We start from the raw sequence: 6,000 nt of genomic DNA on the forward strand, positions 1-6,000 counted from the left end.
TCCTTCAGCACTCCATACCACCAAGCAGGGCTGCTTACAGTATCTGATCAGGCTATCAGATGTTGTGCGGACCTCGGCTTTGCGCAGATCAATCTTTCCTGGGAATGACATAGTCCTCCCCATGATCACTTCATTGGGGCTCAGTCCGGTTTCCTTCTTTTGTGTTGCTCGGATGCTAAAGAGCAGAATAGACAGATCTTCTGGCCAAGGGAGTCCCTCCTGATGTAACTTTGATAAGTGCATCTTATTTGTCAAGTGGGGGTGGTGAGTAGCTCAGTGGGCTAAGTTTCTGTGCCTAGGATCGGAATATCACCAGTTCAAGCTCTGGCCTTTGCAGAACAGTCACATGTCTGTGGGCCCTTGAGTGAAGCCCTTACCCCCAGCTTCAGGTTTACTGCATGTTGGCTGACCTTGCACTGTGACCCCCCCTAGCTTGCAAGATAGGATTGCCGAAGAGATTCATCTTTTCTGTTTGCCCTGATGCTTGTGGTCTGTAGGCATAGTGTAGTGACCATTGTTTAATTTTGCACACACAGAGTCTCCATCTGCTTTTTGAAGTACCACCTTCTGCAGAGTGGGGCATTCTACTTTCCCTGTGGCCTAACAGTATTAAAAAGTGCTTGTTTTGCCTCGGTGCTGAGCTGTTGAAATCTTTTGTCCAGGTCATCACCATCTCTGCTTTGATCTCTGAGCTTTCATGTGCCCACCGTCCAGGTTTATGGCAACACCAACACTTTCCCACCCATGGTTTATACCAGCCATGTTTGCCGCTTTTGTTCCTGTAACTTTTCATTTTATTTGGATTTGGGCTTAATTCAGGTTCTGAGTTTTACTTCTTGACTTCCCTCAATTGTCACTACCCACTCAACAATTTGATTAACCTCCTGAGTCCCGGGCTTTTGTTTGGTCTGCATGTTTTATTTCCTTTAGCTATTTGGGATTAGTAGGACCTCATAATCATAAAATCCAAACATTATTTTTTTGAACAATTAATAGTTTTAAACTAAAAATGATGTCCTTATATGAGGACGTAGGGTCTCAGGAGGTTAAATGTAGTTCCTATGCTGTCCCAGTCTTCATATCGGGTTTTAAGGGCTTTAGCCACTTCAGCTTTAAAACCATTAACAAAGGCATTTTTTAAAGGAATACAAGTGTCCATATGGATATTATTGTCATAATTTAGTCTAGGAGGATGGAGGCTGGAAGCGGAACAGATGGGCACAACAGAGGACAATGGTGAGAGGGACCATCCAACTCCCAAACCAGCATTCTACTGCGTCCAACATGCAAAAGCAGCCCCAGCTGCACTAACAACATCCTCTCCTGACCCTGCAAACCTTCAGCAATTTAAATTTGAGCCCCCGATTAGCTTGTCTTGTACATTTCAAACCCACACACACGTCACTGTCTTATATCACGACTCACAATACTTTTTATATAACTGATTCTACAAGATGGCTCTAAACTGCCATCCAGTGGTTATAATACAAAACTACAGAATACTTACCAGCGGGAAGCAGGAAGGCAGGACATGGGAAATAGCCCATTAGCACTTATGCAAGGCAAAGTTACAATCTCAGATTTATCATCTTTTTTAGTTTTGACAAGCTAAACTTTTTTCCCTAAAAATGATGCTATTCGCTGTTGTTTCACTTATCAGCAGAGGGAGGCAGGGGTGGCAACTTTGGTCAGCTGGCTGGTGTGAGATTTCCAAATCGAGACAAGTCTGCACACACATTCACATATATGTAACAGTTTTAATACCTTGTAAATTATGGAGATAGATTTATGTTTAACCGTATGTATACAAATGCAAATCTGAAATTAGATTTTATTTTTGTCAAAACCCATTGGCTATGGGCAACATAACTTTTCCCACGTAAATATTGATTTGTGTCATGACCTGCTCGTTCAATCCTCTTGTGTGCCTCGCCCCCTTGTTACCGCGTGTTGAATCCTGGTGTTTTCAGCTATGCCTAGTTGTTGTTAATTGATTCAGTGTATTTAGTGCTTCCGTGTCTGTCTTGCCCCTGTCTGGTCATTGACGTTCGTGCTTGCGTTGTCTCCTGTGGTTTTTGTATTTTCTAAATAAATCTGATTCGTAATGTCAACTTGAACATCATAAATTTGCAAACTGCAATCCATAATAGCAAAATGAGGACTTGTGGCAGGCAAAGGTACACATTCGGAATATGGATTTGCGTTTCATAATTACGAGAATTCATAATTAAGAGATTGTGGTGACATTTTAGTACGATTACTTTAGATGTAAATTTATCTACCTCAGCCTACAAATTGATTGCGCATTACCAGCTACAAACTAAGCTACTCTTATAAAGGGAACAACCCAGGATGGGGCACCAACCCATCGCAGGGCACACACACACACCATTCACTCACACATGCACACCTATGGGCGATTTAGTAACTAATGTTTTTGGACTGTGAGGGGGAACCGGAGTACCCAGAGGAAGCCCCACAATGACATGCAAATTTCACACACATGGAACCAAGGCAGATACTCAAACCCTGGTCCCAGAGGTGTGAGGCAACAGTGCTAACCTCATTTAGAAACAATTTCTATGTATCTAACGAGCAATCAAGTATTTTGGATGTCAAGTAATTCCCTATAATTGTTATTCCTGTCATTGGAATGGGTGGCTAAGAATCCACTCTGCTTCTGACACTGAATATGCATCTTCTTCAGTATGTTTTATAGATCCATGAGTCAGGAAATACTAAAAAAATGACAATCAATTTGCTTTTTTGGATTGTTACCAAACAGTACACAAATCATAATCAAATCACAACATTCCATAGCTTAATATTCAAAGTAGAGTATGACGTAAAAGTCTAAGGCAGTCAAAGAGAATGATGTTTAGATGATCTTCATGTTGGTGTAAAACTATGACATTATATCTGTCAAAGTGTTTTAGCTTAGCCATTTCAAAACCTTTCCTAAATTCACCCCAGTACTTGCAGCAACCAATACACCAGTGTATTTTTGACTCAACCACTAGCAATACGGCATGTTTGAGCTGCTGGTGAAATTTAACAGATAAATGGAATGGCTGGGGTTCCCCTCTCTATTTTCTTAAAAATCAAACATAGCCGAAGTAAGATATTTTGTCATGTGACTATGGGACCCAATAACTCAATTTTGATAAAAATCTGCAATTACCAAATTCTGCCTCTGTAAGGCAGTACAGTCATCTATGTGCAATATATTTTCATGCAGTGTTAAACATTTGCTCTTGCACATTCCCCCAGCCATGTAATCACAGCTCCTGCACTACAAACAACTGCTCTCAGTAGCCGTGATACAGCTTCACCCCCACAGAGCACTCACAAAATGCCCGCAGTCTCCCCCACAATGACTGATGCATGTATATGTGCATAAGAACCAAGCCCTGAATCTCACCCCTCACCATCTCCATGTGGGCCAGCAAGGCCCTGTAGGCTAGATCTGGTTTGGTGCCAAACAGGTCAATATTCAAGCATAGGGACCCTGTCCTGTAGGGGATTGGGTAAGGGGGGGTGTGCAGGCTGAAGGGAGGTTGGCTGCTCCAAGCTATCAGCCAACCATGTGAGGTTTTGTCTCCACCAGCTTCAAGGGCTGCCAGTCCTGAATAATCACATCACCAGGCAGCTCGATTTGAGAGGAAACACCAGGATCCAGCAGAATGTGCCTCAGCTGCTCCTCTTCCAAGACCACAAGCCTGGATTCCTGCTCCAGGCTTCCTGTCCCTGTTTCATGTTCCAGTTTAGCCCTTAAGGTGGAGAGATAGGCATCAAACGCCTCTGCCTCAATCTGAAGTGAGAGGATGGCCTGGAGCACAGAAAGGTGATGCAGAAGAGCAAAGGAGCATGAGTGGATGAAAGGGGGAAAAGGAAAAGGAGTACCAGGAACAGGGAAAATTACTTAAAGGAAAGTGAAACACCTCAAGAGACACTTTTAGCAGAACTGACTTATGTCTTGGGGCAATGCTACAGAAAAAATAATGTTTTTCCCTTCTCTGCACATTCTATAGTAATATGACTTAGGGCCTGCAAGATTCACCCAGCATAAGTGGAGCCAAGGCATATTAACATCCGCCCCCACTCACCCGCTTTGTCAGCAGTGAGAACTTGGCCAGCATGTTAGGCCCCAGGTCCTCCCCCCAAGCCAGCCTCTTCATCCTGACACTGGGGTAATGCTGGCGGATGTACTGATCTGTGAATCTGATAATGACCCCAGCCAAGCCCCGGCCACGCTCTCTGGAACAGACGCGCATCCCCTCCAGGACCACCATACTGCCCCCATCAAGTTAGCCCAGACTCTAGTCCCACCTGAGAGAACGTCACGACCATTATCATCATAATCATCACCGGCAAGCATAGGCTTACTGTAAAATCTCCCCATGTCAAACAGTATAATGTTGTAATGAGCTGCTACCCCCCAGTATCAAACCTGGTGCCCTACAAACTCCACAGATAACATAGATTCTCTCCAAACAATCCTCCATCTCACTTCTTCTTGCTTCTTAATGTTGGCTGACACCTTGCCCACTACAGAGTCCTCTTACCAGCTTTCCATCTCTCTTGGCCAGAATCACCACCCTGTACGGCTCCGTCATCCAGCTGTGATAGCGGTGAGGCAGGTAATCGTTGCCTTCGTATATGCCGTCTGAAATGGCCATCACGTCATCGTAATCTCCCGGGGATGCCAGCCAGAAGGTCAGCCCGCCGCTTTCGCCTATTTCGTCATTGCTTACAAACACAGTTATCGTTTGTTTTATTATGTAAATACTGTACGCACGCTTCTGAATCTTGAGCGTATTGGTGTAGTCAATGTATCAAAATACATAACTTAAGTTCAATTACGGTGGCCGATAAGGGCAAATCAAATTAACTTTTCAGAAAACAAAATTACAAAAGTCAAGACAAATTAACAAAGCCAAGCAAAAACGAACACACTTACAAGTGCCCAAACAAATTTACAAGCGCTTGAAACAAATTTACAAGTTCCAAAATAAATATACATGCGACGAAACAAATTTACGAGATGAGAAACACTTTTACCAGTCCTCAAAACAAATTTACAAGTGGAGGATCATACGGAAAGGGTAGGTACGCGCTGCACAGGAAGTGCCTAATTATTGCTTGCCTTTTGTGTCAATCAAGCGGTTTCGCGAGGGGAAAGTTGATTTTATTGCCAATAAAATCCCTTTAACAATAAACTAAGCCACATTTTCCCAACCTAAGTGGTGCAGTCCTACCATAATTAAATTGCAAAAGTATATAGTCATTTTGGTGGCGCTACAATTGATAGGAGCAAAGTTATTGCATTTTATTTAATAATAATGATTTTTTTCACCAAACTATAAGTGTTGTAATATGACCATGATGACACCCTAGATGTGTGTAGTGATTTTGGTGGTAGTACAGTTGATAGGAGCAAAGTTATTGAATGTTATTCCTAATATAAATTCTTTAGAAATAGACGTAGGTACATTTCACCAAACTAAGGGGTGTAGTATGACCATGATAACATTCCAAAAGCCTTTAGTGATTTTGGTGGCTCTTCACTCTTTGGAAGCGAAGTTATTGACATTATCCGTTGTCGATTTGCACTTTGTAGACGGTCCCTAAGCTCTCCTCAGACAGCGGACTGCTCATAGGGAGCAATGTTATCCGTATTTCTGTAAATACATATTGTTTGGACGAAAATCCGGTTGTAGCTCATTGTCTACCTTACCACTGTTAAATAGACCCGTATATTGTATTGTAAGAACGTTTTGTTTAAGATTTATTGAGCCGCCAAGTTCGAATCTGCCAATATCGTTCCAACTTTACCGAACTATTGCAGTTGATCATTTAGCCGATGTACAGAATCTCTGGTTTAATTAAGCTACTTCCAGGATTGGCGGGTAGGTGCCTCTCTACTGTATCTGAACGTCACCTGCCACTAGACCTGCCACTACCGGCAGGCACTGTTCCCGAACGGCTCCTGTCACTGTT

At 42.9% G+C, this 6,000-nt stretch overlaps 1 pseudogene; it reads right to left on the reverse strand.

The window, feature by feature from the left end:
- Positions 1 to 2,699: 2,699 nt before the first annotated feature.
- Positions 2,700 to 6,000, reverse strand: LOC111835065 (probable N-acetyltransferase 16; annotated as a pseudogene).

This window comes from Paramormyrops kingsleyae, chromosome 10 (assembly GCF_048594095.1).
Source record: "Paramormyrops kingsleyae isolate MSU_618 chromosome 10, PKINGS_0.4, whole genome shotgun sequence".
Lineage (NCBI taxonomy): Eukaryota > Metazoa > Chordata > Actinopteri > Osteoglossiformes > Mormyridae > Paramormyrops > Paramormyrops kingsleyae.